Genomic DNA, 15,960 nt, shown 5'->3' with positions numbered 1-15,960 from the left:
TCTATGCTTTCTTATTTCTTCTCCTTGGTACATTAGTCGTGAGTTTCACCAATCATCTATCTTATTTCCATCGAAAGTTCCTATTACTTAGTTTTCATGTCTCATTGATCATTCCTTCACTTAGATGTCATTAATGACAACCTATCACGAGTCATATTTTGCTTGGTGTAGCCATTGAATCTCCTTTAGTTAATGCCAAATGTCAATGATTGCCCCCTTTGGCATTGATGGAAAAACCTTAAACCTTATAGTAAAATCTTCAAAACCTTGTGTTGTTTGTGAAAATGATCTCCTTTTAGTTGCTCCCCCTTTCTCTTGCATCTTTCTTTACTAGGCTCCCCCTATGAGGGTACTCTCACTTCTCACCTTTCATTTTCACCTTAATATTATCTCTTATTTCTCCCACTATGCTATTTCTCCCTCTTTTTGTGAGCAATGACAAAGGTAATTAACCACCTATCAAAGACTTATTTGAAATCTTTCTTGGCTTACTCCATTGATTCCTCTAATGACTTCTTCAAATATGAAAGTATAACTAATTGTTCAGGTAAATCCATTGTCATTTCTTCCACCGATTCCAAGGTACTCATATTTGGTAGATTGAGTAGCCTTTAAACATTCTTTACACTTTACTATAGTTTTGCTAGTGTAGGGGCTAATTAGGATTGTAGCTCCAATAATGCAGTCATCCTCTATCCTTCTTTAACTTGTATCTTCTTTATCTTTTGAGTAATAATCTTTATCTTTGAGTTGTATTCCTCTGTAGAGCTCAAAATTGGATCAAATTATTAAATCAATTAATCTATTTCCTTTTGAGCTATACTTTTGCACTTCTCTAAATCTTCTATAAACTCTGATAGTTTTGATACTTTGAGCATCAATTGACCAACTTTATTCAATATGATATTTGCTTCTCTAACCTGTTTTGACAAAATTAACCTATCTTTGTCTTCTCCATAAGTTTTTTTGCCTTCCACTTCTCAATATTTTCCTTTGCCACCTTGAGTTTGGTTGCCTCCAACTCTAGAACTTACTTTGCAATTTCTTTGATTAGGATGTCCATCTAATAAATAAGGCTTGCATTAAGATCACATTCAATGTTAGAGACTAATTCTTCTAAAATGTCTCTGGTTGTTTTTAGTACTATGGCTTTCCTCTTCTTGACATGTAATATATCCCTTGTTGCCTTTCTTTCCAACTTCTCAAAATACTCATGTGTCTTCTTAGATTTTAGCTCTATAATGTTAACATTCTTAAGTGCTTTATCTTCTTCTTTTCCTTTACCTTTCACTGGTATTACTGAAATTCATCTTTCTTCTCATGGTTATCGATCATGCTACACTTGCATCTCCCAGTTTTGTCACTGATGGACTAGGTGAAACTTTGGGCATATGATCAACTTTTTCTTAGGGTATATATTCTATAATAACTATATGACTACCAGTTTGTTCTTCTCCATGCTTGACATGTTTTGGTTTATCTTTGACCTGTCCAACAATTTCAGATGGAATTTAAGTTTGTGCTAAAAGTGGTGTGTCCATCTTACTTACACCAATTGCATCATTTTCTCTAATTTATATTTCAATATCTTCATGTATATCCATAACTTTCTTCCACATTTTAATAGTTTCATTATGTCCATTTTGAGTGTCTCCAATCATGATCCTCACGAATTTGCTCTTGATATTGAGATCTCTTCTACTAACTTCAATCATTATCTCAATTTCTTTACCACTCATTTTTATGTTATTTCCATGATTTCTCTTTTCATGAATTACCTATTTAGCTTTAATTTTTTCTCCATCTTTCATCAAGTAGCTTGTAAATCTTTTTGGGTATTGTTGCATACAATTCACTTGGTGTCTTACAAAATTTGTGCATATACCTAACAGCTTCTTCCTCTATCTTCCTCTTGTGTTTTTCCTCACATAGTTCATAACTTCCTTCTACACCATTCAATCTTTAATTCTTCATTATGTCATTGACAATGGAATCCATATCAAGATATGTTTCCTTACCACTTTCCTTGACTTTGTTTGGATCAATATCCTCAGAAACATTTGTACATGTTTCTTCCTAGTCATTCTTGTCATAATTGATATCTTGCTCTTTCACCTCTTTGTCTTTCCTTACCCTTGGGGGATAATGTGTCTTTATTTTACATTTTCTCTTATATGTGCATCCAATGTTTCTTGTTCTCCTTCTTCACCTACCAGCTCAATTGGAATTGTTTATTCAAAATCGTTAATGGTAATTGTTGGTGTGCTTGGTTCTATACTCCCAAACCTTTGTGATAGCATACTCATAATTTTTTGATATTTCATTTGAATCATTGATCTCTTAAGCTCCATTATGATATTTGAAAATGCTTCCTAATAAGCTCCAAATATTTAGCCTGTAACATCTATAGGTCTATCTAGTATTTCATTAGGATGTGTCATTATTGTGTCTTCATCTGCTTCATAACCGATTGAATGTAATCAAAATGTTCTAGGTTGAACTACTTTTATAATGAATTTATTGGTGTCAACAAGAAAACAAATGTCTTTATTTTATTTTTCAACCACATTAGCAGGCATTTGTTCTCTTTTATGTAATCTTGACTAAAAATCTTTAAGTATCCTTGCATGATACTATAAACCTTTCCTCCTAAATCCTTAATGAACTCATTTATTTACACTATCACAGGTGTATCTTTTGACCATTTAACCATACCTTTTCCCAGAAATAAATTTTTCAAATAGAAAAAGATACATACTAGGATGGCTCCAAACCTGAATGGTTGCCTTTTTTCTCTATTGATTTTGTTTGTCTTTTAAAACATTTGGCTTCTCGACATCTTACTCATATCATACATTGTATCTTCTTTCATCATTTTATATGTTGTGTTAATTACTCCACCGAGCATGCTATTCAATCTACTCGATCGATAGACTTTATAATCTATCACCATTTTTGCATACCTCACCTCTACATCTTCCATTCTACTCACCCTCATGAATCTTGAATTATATTTGGCTTTGGTTAGTCATGTGACCAAGATTTCAGTTTTCATTTGTATAGAGGGTAATTCACGATTGTGCATAACCCAGTTACTACATGAAAAATCTCATTAGTTATCACATGTGGTCTATTTAGCCACAACATCACTTCCTGAAGTCTTATTAATACATATGAAATTCATTTGTGTTGGAATTTGTTTAGAATTTCAATCGTGTAAGTGAAACCTGTCACTTCTAAATGCTTGTGCTTTTTCTTTAATATGTTGTTCACACACAGTTCTCCAAATGCTTCATTCATTTATTCCATTCCTAGCTCTTCAATCTTGCAATGGATGTATGACCAAACATCTTCAATTAATATCACTTCAAGAGGTATCAAGGATTAGGCTCCTTTCAAATTGATGCTTCAATTAATAATTATTATGTTAGGCTTGACTTATACCACCTAATCTTGACCATTCATTCAAAACTTAAGCTTCCTACTTGACCTAATTAAGCTTCTCATATATCTCAATATCTCAATATAATTGCACCTTGACCACCGCTATTGGTCTCAGATTGGTTTTGACAATTGAGTGTCAACATACTTAACCAATTCTTCAATTAATGCTGAGTATAATATAGAAGCCAAGCTATAGTGTGTGTCGAGCCAAAGAATTCAATAAGTGCCAAGTGAACTTTAGGTTTCGAGTGATCTTCAGGTATTGAGCGAAGTTCAAATGTCAAGTGATAAGTGATACCAAGTCACTATAGATGCTAAGCAAAGTATAGATGCCGAGTGAAATATAATTACTATAGGAGTCGAGTGAGATAGAATTCCTATATGTGTCAAGCATCAACAACTAGTAAGTGTCGAGTAACATAGAATCAACATATGAGTTTGTCTCTTCAAAAATGCGGATGTAAACCATTTTTTGAGCCAATATAGGATTAATCTTGAAGGATCTTAAAGCTAAGATCGAATCTTTTTCATTACCTATGTAATCAGCATGCAGCCAATAAGAAAAATGGAGAACTCATGTAACTGATAGGAAAAGTGCAAGAATTGAGCAGGAAACAAAGAGTAAATATTGATCATAGATTCATACCTAACCCTAAGTCTTTGAAGCCTTTAAAAGGAGGACGAAACCCGATTATATGTGTGTGTGAGAAGTGTATGGGTGAATTATAGCAAAGTTCAGAGGGTGTAAAGACTTAGAGAAGAGGAGAGAAACATTGCAAAATTTAGTTGATCAAGAATAGAGTATCAGAGTTGCAAAGAGTGACATATCAGATCAAGCAAGGATCAAAGCAGATAGAGTTGAACAAGGATCTAGAATCAACAATTAAGGATTGAAAATCATCAGGTCAAGACTTTCTAATACTGCCTAGAAATTATATTAGGAATGAAAATCCTATGATGATAGGTTGGTTTAATAGCCATGTTGTAAGCCTTTATAAAAGGTGCTAAATCCTTTAACAGGGTAACATTCTAAGTGAATTTTTGTAAATCTTTTAACCAGGTCACTTTTAACAGGGTATAAAATCTTTAACAGGACAAGCCTTTCATAGGGTAGACCATTGGAAGTGGTCAAACTTTGTAACCTTGAATAGTTACATATTGTTGCAGTGATACTTTGTGGGTGTCATCCCCACCCTAGTTTTACCTTCTCATTTTGGAGGGTTTTTGGGTTACCGAATCTTGTGTTATCTGTTTTCATGCATGTCTTTGCTTTCATGTTTATTAGATGAATTAGATGCATGTGATTGATATCAGTTAAAAGGTTTTGAAGAGATTAAAGTTAGTTACTTCTAATTTATCCCCCCACCCCCCCCCCTTCCCTTTAGAATAAATCTTCCCACTTGTATATTCCAACAATTGGTATCAGAGGTAAGTTCTCACAAGAAGAAACCTTACAGCTTGGAGAAAAGATCTAGAAATGGAATTCTACAAACCTGGGAAGATCATAGAGAATTAGGCAATTGATATACAACTTGCTTTACATGCTTTGGAAGAAGCTAGAAAGGAACTAAGAAAATCCTTAAAGAGAAGAAGAGAGATTGCCATAGCTGAGAATGATACACAATACAAGGAGATTAACACCTCAAAGTTGTTTGCAGATGGAGATTCCAAAGAGTTTGATGAAGCAATAGCAGACCTAATGGAGAAAAATAGAGCTCAAGCAAAAAAAATTAGAACACTCAACCTTGAACAAGAATCACAAGCCATGATGCTTTATGAGGTGACTAAACAGAAGAAAAGAGCCATTGAAGACAAGGCTATGCTAGAAGAAGACAAGATAAATTCAGCCAACCGATTGGAAGAAAAGTCAATTGAGCTTGCAAGAATTTCAAATATGCAGCTAGACACCCTAAGCGAGATGACGAATACACACCATGAACTGAATATCAAGGATATTGAGATCTCTACATTAAAGATGCAAAATGAACAACTACAAAATGACCTGAAAAGAGAGAAAGAGATTGCAAAAAGCTTCAACAAACCAAATGAGGCCATCAAGTACTTTGAGTAGCTACTGAAATCACCAAGGGCTGGCAATGATACTTCAGGACTTGGTTATACCAGCACTGAACAAGGAGATTCATCTGAGACTGTAGAAGAAAGGAGTAACAAAGGTAAGAACACTAAGCCTACTTGTCATTTTTGTGGTAAAATGAGACATACCTCTAATGTGTACAGGAGCAAGAATACCCATCAGCATGACAAACCTAATAATGTGAATCATTGTCATAAGTGCAAAAAGTAAGGACATCAAGCACATGACTACAGGACTATGACTATTAGAACACTAAGATTTGAAGGTCACTACTACAATTGCAAGAAGTGTGAACATAGAGCTTTTAGGTGCAGATCAAAGCCTATGTGGACACCTAATCAGCCAACAAGGGGAAATAGCCATGGACATCACTACAATTGGGACTACAACACCAAGTATAGCTGTCATTACTATAAAAAATATGGACACATTCCTAAAAATTGCATAAGGACACAATTTAGTAGAAACTATAGTAGATAGTTGAGTCAAACCACATGTTTCAGTTGCTTAAGACTGGTCATATCAGCAGGAATTGCCCAACAAGGTCAAACGCACCCAATTCAAAGAACAAAGGTAAAGAGAAGGTAGACGTTCAACACATCAAAGGAGAAATGAATAAAACATGGAAGAAGAAAGATGGGTGTAGCACATCAAATGAAGGGATCACTTCACCTAACAGGTCAAGTGGTCACACTTCATCAAACTAAGCAAAGAAAAGGCATGAGGGACTGATTTATAAAGTTTTATCATACATCAGTTCCTAAATAAGAAAATATTGAAAAGAAGAGATTAGCATGATTAAAGATGCAAAGTCAAAACTTCAAGATTTCACAAGTGTTGTCGAGTTGTACTCAAATGTTGAGTAAGATTTGACTACCAAAACAGTAGAAGCCGAATGATTAGTAGCAGTCAAGTTGGTAATGGAAGTTGAGTGGAGAGAAGTCTCAGTTGAAATCGAGTAAGGGATACTTATGTAGAAGTCGAGTAATGCAGAAATCCTTTAGAAATCAAGTGGATAGTTGTAAATGCACTAACCATTAAATGCAGTGAAAATAGGGTATATTATCACATTTTCAATCATTTTTCTACATCATGAACAAAGACCAAAGATGAAAAAGAGTGCAAAGTGACTTCACAATAGAGAATCCAATGTTTAAGCATATTTCAACAGCATTTCAAAATGATTTCATCAATTTTGAGGTATTTACATTTGTGTCGAGTTATGCAGTTTCATAATTTCTTCGTGTTCAAACCCTAGATCATATAAAATGTCTTCTAGCTCTAGGAAAACTCAAGAGAAGGAACCATTTGAGGTACAACTAGTGTCCAATGAAGTAAAACAACATGATTTCTAGCCAATACCAGAGGTAGCGTATAAGAATGACCCAACCAGAGCCCTATCTATCATACCCCCTAAGTTAGTTATGGTTCAAGACATTAGGAGATGTTACAATTGCAAGATTGGAGCCATAGGTGACATGGAGATGAAGGAGGCTTATGAGAAGTTGTCTAAAAATGGAATGTCAAAGGAAAAATATCAGATTGTTGAGAAGACGAGTTTGATGTGTGCCCTAGAATTCCCCACAGTATTCAAAACTGAATGGATCAGGATACATGATGGAAGCTTATGGTTGGAGGATGGCCCAATAAAAATCACAAAGAGAATTGTACATAGAGTGATAGGGTACCCAACCCTAGATCAGCCAAAGACCCTTAGGAGTGATTCTAAGGAGGCAATTGAGAAAAATGTTGGTGCCAAGTGGAACAAGAGAGGGATGACAATTGACACCATCCAAGACCCTCTTGTTGGCTTTGCTATTAGGGTTATTGCACACAAACTCTACCAATCCAGCAAACTTTACAATGTGCCTTGCATTGTAGTGGATGTAGGTTACAAATTGGTGAAAAAGGATCATACTTATGATCTTGTAGAACTGCAATTGCAACAAACTAATGAAAATTTAGCAGCAATCAAGAGAACCAAGGGAGCCCAATGCAAATTTGGTGCTATTTTGATTTGTATATTCTTCTATGTACATAATGAGTTTCCTTCTTTTGGTAAAGTAGTGTGGAAAGAAAATAGATCAATAATAGCTCAAGTTAATGAATATATAGAGCAAATGGGAGCTAATTTTGAGACCCTTATGACTAGCTATTTTGAAAACTTCAAGAAAACCATGAAGCAAAGGCTAAGAATACCAGTTTCATTAGTAGAGAAGCATGTAAATGATGTATGTTTTCTTGTAGATATTGACTATACATACATTCAAGCTGGCATACCAAGAGTTGGATGGTTAAGACCTCTTGGCTATGAAATAACATAGATGAGACATCAACATCTATAACTGCAATATTAGTTGAGGAAGTACACAAGAGTGCACCACATTTTGAAACCTATGATGTGGTCAGGTCAAAGGTGGATATGGAGTTGAAGATTGCCTCCACATTGAAAAAGAAAGATAAACTTGTAAAGAAATTAAAGGCCAAATTTGTTGAGGGAATGACAGAAGAAGAAGATGAAGAAGTCAAGGATGATGAAGAGGAACAAGGTTAGGAAACACTTGCTTTAACCTAAGGAATGGGGGAGGATATAGAAGAAGAGGAAGGTGTCGAGTAGGAAGCACCCAAGGCTAAGCCAAAGAAAAGAAAGGCACAAAAATAACCAGTTGCATAGCCAAAGGGGAAGAAGAAAGCAACAAAGCCAAGCCTAGAGGACAGATACCAAGGAAACAACCCAAGTGGAAAAAGAACAAGGAAAACAAAAAGCAATAAAGCAAGGAGGGCCTACAGAACCTAAGAAGAGAAGAAAATACATTGCACCTCCTGAATCAAATGAAGAAAAGACAGAGTCTAATGATGAGCATTTCATATTGGTAAGATGTTCTACCAAGTCTAAATTGGAAAATGTTTGCAATAACATTAGAGATAATGCAGATCTGACTAGTCTATAGACCATTGATTTTAATAAGTTGTCAAGGGAATGACAAAACATAGTAGAAGAGTCCATCTACACTATGATGGCTAAGTCCAAGACCACCCCACTTGAACTTGACAATTCAATGCCTAAGGAGCTAAGCTCCATTGTAGAGAATAAATGGCATTGTTGTCTTCAAATGGAAAAGGAAATAAGGGAGTCAACATTGGCTCATGTAATGTCAAACCTAACTAAAGGTCAAATAAATAAGGCTAGTAAGAAACATGGGAGCAAATTTGCACCCAAATACAGAGCCTTTAAAATTTTGCAAAATCAAATTGAAGATGTTGTGCAAAAATCCACACAAATGTGGAGATTAATTTATGGATTGACTATAGTAAAGGAAGGGCAAGAAGACCCCTTTGAAGGTAGAAATGATGAAAAATAAGAGGAGAATGAAAAAGATGACAGAGACAAAGAAAAAGAAGAGGAAACAGTGGAGAAGACACAAGGTGAAGAGGCAACAGTTGAAGAGCAACATCCAGAATAGTGTCCAAGACACCCAACTGCCACCACCAAGTCCTCCACATACAACACCTATAGAAAATATAACTGTTAACGATGTTCTTGACACCTTAGGTCAAAACATTAATCCATTGACTGCAGAAAATCTCAAAAATATCCTTCACCAAACCACACTGCAATCACAACTATGCACAAATCATGTTTTGGTGAGTGTGGAAGAGTTACAGAAGGTTGTAGTAGAGATCACTAGGGAGAAGGTGAACACACAAGAACCACCTTCACAACCTCCCAAAGCTACAATAGATCAACCATACGAGCAAGAAGTACAAGATATAATTGCTAAGGTTGATCATATAGTCACAGCAATAGCAACTGCCGAGGAGCCAGTAAAGGAACAAATAGGACAAGATGTTCCTATAGCACAAAGCTAAGGTGTACCTCCTCGAATCATCATTATTGATCAAGACAGTAGAGAAGAAGAGAAGAAAGAGGAGAAAACCCCTAAGAAAAAAGAGCACGAGGCAATACAGACATTGGTGAACTTGTCTACATCAGGGACTCCTACCAAAAAACTGAGCACTGATGCAGTACCACTACAAATTCCAACACAAAGCTCGAGCTCCACCAAGGTAGCAAGGGTACTTCACTATGGAGACCCTAGACTTGATGAAGAAATAATCATACCTAGTTATGACTCTAGAACAATGAAGCTAGCTCAAATAAATGAAGTGCAAGAGGCACTAGAGAGAAGGAAGAAGAAGGAGATACTCAAAAATGAGTATAGACAGAAGCAAGCACTTATGGAAATCAAAGACATATTCCTTGATGCATTTAGCTTGCCAATACCTGATGAAACCCAACCCATCATGGGGCAATTGACCAACATAATGGACCAGGTACAGAACAAAGACCTTGATATTAATGTTAAATTATTAGAATGGTCTAAAAAGAAGTTTCAAATGAAAGTTAATGAGAAAATATCTAGTGAAATAACACTTTCACAAGTTGAATTGGCTAAGAAGGTTGAGAAAGTGAAGACAGTACTTGAGAATATATTCTCATTGTACTCAAAATTGTGTGACTCATCATTCTTCACACAAGAAACTAGCCAAAAAAAATTGATCTTGGAACAAAATCTCAAGATTTCTAGCACACATCTACCAAAAGATCCAGCTCAAAGTGTGAAGCATTTTGCAACTACGCTTCACACCCAGAAAGAGTTAGCTATATTAATAGCAGAAGAGGCCAATGTCAAGGCCAAATTGATACAAATTCAATCTGTCATTACCCCACATTTAGAAGTACTTCACAAGGAAATGGCCTATGCAAAAAATGTTCTAAAGAAAGACCCTAATCTTCCTACTTTAGAAGGCCTAGTATATCTAGCAGTAGAGACAACCATCCAATACAAATCATTGAAAATTGCCTTAGACAATTTGGAATGCTTCTCTGAAGATGATCATAGAGGTAAACAAAAAAATTTTGGCTAAATATTCTATTCATTTTTAGAACCCTTTGATATAAGTGTCAAAAAGGGGGAGATATAATATTTTGGGGGAGATGTAAATAAAAAGGGGAGAAATTACATTTTTGGAGATATTACATTCTTTGATGGAAGCAATAAAGAATATTCAAAGGAGGAGATATTCAAATTTAAATTTTGAGGAATTAATAAGGGAATACAGCCAAAAGGTTGCAAAAACTGCAAGAAGATATAAAAAGGGGAGCAAACACAAAGCAGAAACAGGGTACATAGAAGTAGATGCAGAGTACAGACAAGGCAAAGAGTATCAGATACATCAGCATGAGACAAATTCAGCACAAGAATCTTTGGTTGCAGGAATGAAATTTTGGTTACAGAATTGGTACATCAGCTCAGGGGGAGTTACAAAAATTTTGAGGTATACAAAATTTTGAACAAGTTTTTGAAAGTTTTGTACATATGCCGAACAGAATGTGTAGTATACTAATAGAGATCAAATTCATAATGTTTAGTTAAGTGTTTTTGTCAACTCATCTCAAAGGGGGAGATTGTTGGTCTCAGATTGGTTTTGACAATTGAGTGTCAACACACTTAACCAATTCTTCATTTAATGCTAAGTATAATATAGAAGCCGAGCTACAATGTGTGTCGAGCTAGAGAATTCAATAAATGCCAAGTGAACTTCAGGTGCCGAGTAAAGTTTAAGTGTCGAGTGATAAGTGATGCCGAGTCACTATAGGTGCCGAGCAAAGTATAGATGCCAAGCAAAACAAAATTACTATAGGATCTGAGTGATACAAAATTCATATATGTGCCGAGCATCAACAACTAGTAAGTGTTGAGTAACACAGAATCAGCATATGAGTTTGTATCTTCACAAACTCAGATGTAAACTGGTTTTGAGCCGACATAGGATGAATCTCGAAGGATCTTGAAGATAAGATCGAATCTTTTTCATTACCTATGTAATCAACATGCAGCCAATAAGAAAAATGGAGAAGGCATGCAAACAATAGGAAAAGTGCAAGAATTGAGCGGGAAACAAAGATTAAATATTGATTGTAGATTCATACCTAACCCTAAGTCTTCGAAGCCTTTAAAAGGAGGATGAAACCCCATTGTATGTATGTGTGTAAGAAGTGTATGGGTGAATTATAGCGAAGTGCAGAGGGGTGTAAAGACTTAGAGAAGAGGAGAGCAATATTGCAAAATTCAGTTGATCAAGAACAAAGTATCAGAGTTGCAAAAAGTGACATATTAGATCAAGCAAGGATTAGAGCAGACAGAGTTGAACAAGGATCTAGAATTAGCAATTAAAGATTGCAAATCATTAGGTCAAGACTTTCTAATACTCTCTAGAAATTGTATTAGGAATGAAAATCCTATGATGATAGGTTGGTTTAATAGCCATGTTGTAAGCCTTTAGACAAGGTGCTAAATCCTTTAACAGGGTAGCATTCCAAGTGAATGTTTTTAAATCCTGTAACCAGGTCACTTTTAACAAGGTGTAAAGTATTTAACATGACAGGCCTTTCATAGGGAAGACCACTGGAAGTTGTTAAACTTTGTAACCTTGAAAAGTTACATATTGTTGCAGTGATACTTTGTGGGTGTCATCCCCACCCCAATTTTATCTTCTCATTTTCGAGGGTTTCTGGGTTACCAAATCTTGTGTTGTTTGTTTTCGTGCATGTCTTTACTTTCATGTTTATTAGATGAACTAGATGCATGTCATTGATATCAGTTAAAAGGTTTTGAAGAGATTAAAGTTAGTTACTTCTGATTCACCCCACCTCTCAGAAGTAAATCTTCCCACTTGTAAGTTCCAACATGCCGCAACCTTCAATTGGATTCCCTATATATTACTTGGAATAGTCAAAATATATTACCTTTCCCAATACATCAGTTTATTGTTGCCTTATACTGATCCAATGATCCAACTAATACCAAATCAATATCTTTTGACCCTCACTCATTAGTATCACATCATCCAACACGATCACCTCAACTAAACTTTTCGATAGTCTTGAATATTCAAACTTTCCTTTGAGTGTTCTTCCTTTGTTTTCTACTTTATTTGTGAATAGAAAGATTATTCTTTGTAATCATTTTTTTACTGGGTTGGAGAATTGGTTCTAGTTGATGATGAATACCTGGCAAGAGAGCTTCACCACCTTATCTAAATCCTTCTGCAAAATGCCTAATTGGGTTGGACTCCCCCACCTCCCTCTCCATCTCTAGGTTGTAGCACTCCTTGAAGAAGTGGGTAAGGCTTCAAGTGATTTTCTTATGGTGTATGTGGAGTCTTATAATATTATCCATTCCACCTATGTCGCATTTTTATTGATATTGATGCTTCTAAGGGGTCATCAGTGGAGATCAAACTCATGACTTAAAGGGTTTATGAATTCAACCTTTGGATTATGAATGGATTCCCTTTAGATGTAGAAGATGTTTCAAGATTAGATATGTTGTGAGTAAATGTGGCTCAGATAAATTCAATTTGAAAAATCTCTCTCCATGGTGTAAAGGTGTCTCTTCACAACATTGCACGACATTTAAAAAATCTTCTCAAGGGGTTAGTGTAATGTCCCCCCTCCTTAAGTTATTTCTTAATGAGATTAACCTACCAAATTTGTTACTAAAAACTATTAAATATAATTATAATAATTAATATTTAGATATTCACTTCTTTCTACATAATCCTTAAGGATTCCTTCAAATCAAGCCTCTTAATCCTATAGGAGGATCTCTTGTGTCCTAGAGAATGACCCCTGATAATTCTCTCTTCCTCCTTGAAAATGTTATTTAAGCCAGATTTCATAAACCTCTAGGAGGATCCCCATGTTCTACAAAATGACCCTTGATTAGTTATACATCTTCTTTGAAGGGTATCCTTTAAGGACTATGGGATTTGTCCATCAAATCCCCTACATTTCTTTTGAATTGAACCATCTAAATCCATATACCTTCACATATCTTGTATATAACTCTAAGTAAATGATGTAAGATGACATCACCATCTTTCTAATAACAATTATAATTTCCCTTTGATTATATTCACACTAATTACACATGGCCTTATTATCCCACAGACAAATATTTAAACATAAGCATTAATATAAATATAAATGTCTAAATAAAAATTAACTCCTAATACTAATTTATCATAGTATTAATTTACAATACTTCCAAAGATATTCTTTTACCGTCAACCTTGTAATATCCTATTCCCCCTCCTTGTATTTGAGTCTTTTTGCTGAGATCTACATGTTTTGTCCTTATTCCTTTATGACCCACAAACCTCCCGGTCACCTCAAGGATGATGTGGATTCTACTATCGTTCTTGTATCTTATTACTCTAGCATATGAATCATACTTCCTTCTTTTTGATATGTCCTTCCTATTCTCCTCTCTTTATTGCTAGGTTTATTCACTCATTAAATACCCTTCATTCCAAAAGACATGACCCTATTGGTGGCCTTTCTAAGTCATCGTTTATTATTATTATTAATCTCCTTAGTGTTAATTGTTTATCTTTGGATTTTTAATTTGTTATTTGATTTATTAATGATATCCTTATCTAATGTTATCTACATTATCATGTTATATTATTAATAATAATATAGTAATAATATTAATAACTATTTCAATATGTTTAATATATTCATTATTATCATTGAGTAACATCATTTTATTAAGAACAGCGATAGATATGGGTAACATATATAAGGGCTAATACATGGTCCAATATTCAAAATATTGATCACATTCATTATTGTGTTCATTAAATAGGCTAATTATGGTTCATTTCAGTCCTTTTGTCACAATTTTTCTTGTCCTTGAGTAATGCAAGTCTTTGTATGATTTTACAATTTGATCTAGTAATTGTTTTCTTTAAAGGGTTCCTCTAATTCGAAAGGCCTATTCTCATTTTCCTTAGAAATAATAAAAAGTCATCCATATTCTTGGTCATCGATCTTTGCATCATTATCAAATTTTAATATTTTGTTCATTTAACCTCACTTACATTGATGACCATGACTCCATGGTTTCTTACATTCAAAACATAGGTTTTTCTTTAGTAGTTCTTCCATTTTTTGACATCAGTTACCCTTTTTCCATACCTTGTGGCATATATAACATGGTCTTCCATAGTTACACTTCACTGATCCTTCATTGTGTTCAGATAGTTTTGGTAGAAAACTCTAGGGTCTCTCATTTATCACATTACTACAAATATAAATATCTCTATGGAAATTTGTTCCTAGTACTAATTTATTACAGAGTTTATTGACCATACTTACAAAGGTGCTCTTTTACCACCAACCTCGTAGTATCATCTTCCCCAGGTCCTTGTATTTGCGACTTTTGGTCAAATTCTACATGATTTGTTCGTATTTCTTTATGACCCCCAAACTTCTCAGTCACCTCAACAATGATGTGGACTCTAGTATCATTGTCGTGTCTAATTACTCCTGCAATTGAGACATACTTCCTCATTTTTGGTATGCCCTTCTTATTATCCCCTCTTTGTCACTAGGTTTATTAGTCTATGCCTTATTTATAAGGCATGGAACTTATGTTCCCGATTTCCCATATGCATTAATTTTAGGAACCAAAAAAAATTTAAAGCTATAAAGTATCAAGCTCTTTTATTTAAAAAATATTTTATTTGCACGAATTTCCAATTTTCTCATTGGTCCTCGGCAATTTTGTTGGGAGATTAAGCATTTTAAATTTTTTTATTTAAAAAAACATTTCTAGTACATTTTATGCATGTCGTTCAGGTATGTAAAATATGTGATGTGTCAGACTGAAAGGTACATTTCCTTTCACTAAAAAGGTATTTGAGAGCACGATATCCACACAAACAAAATTGTCAAGTGAAAGGTATTTGAGAGCACAATATCCACACAAACGAAATTGTCAGCACAATGTTTATATTAGGAAAGTAGGGCACATTCTGTCACTTTTGTTTATGCGCCATGAAAGCATTTTTATTTTTATTTTATAAATTTATAATCTAATATTAATTTACTAGCTTTACAATCTATTATATAAATTTATTTAATGTCATTATTTAGATTTAGAAAAATGTATAGTATGTTTATAAAAACATAATTTCTAAAATTTAAAATACTTAAAAAATGTTTTTTCATTTAATTATAATATTACTCTATTAATTTGAATAATTTGAAATTAAATTTTTTTTATAATTAATTTGATATTTACATTTAATATCACTTCATTATAATATAAAAGTCTAATTTTTACATATGAATTGTTTAAATTAAAAAATAATTTACCTATAAATTTTTTTTTAAAATTGATTTTTTTTGTTGATATAATCGACATTATATTTTTAAAAGTTTAATAATAGTATTAATATTTATCATTTTATTATTCGATGACTTTGGAAAGACCAACATCTATTCCGAAACTTAATCCTAGTTTCAAGTTTGAAAAAGTGTGGTTTCATCACCATCAGTTTATCCC

The sequence above is a fragment of the Cupressus sempervirens genome, chromosome 9 (assembly GCF_028749045.1).
Source record: "Cupressus sempervirens isolate cs-2001-9-10 chromosome 9, ASM2874904v1, whole genome shotgun sequence".
Classification (NCBI taxonomy): Eukaryota; Viridiplantae; Streptophyta; class Pinopsida; order Cupressales; family Cupressaceae; genus Cupressus; species Cupressus sempervirens.
This window is presented reverse-complemented; position numbering follows the sequence as displayed.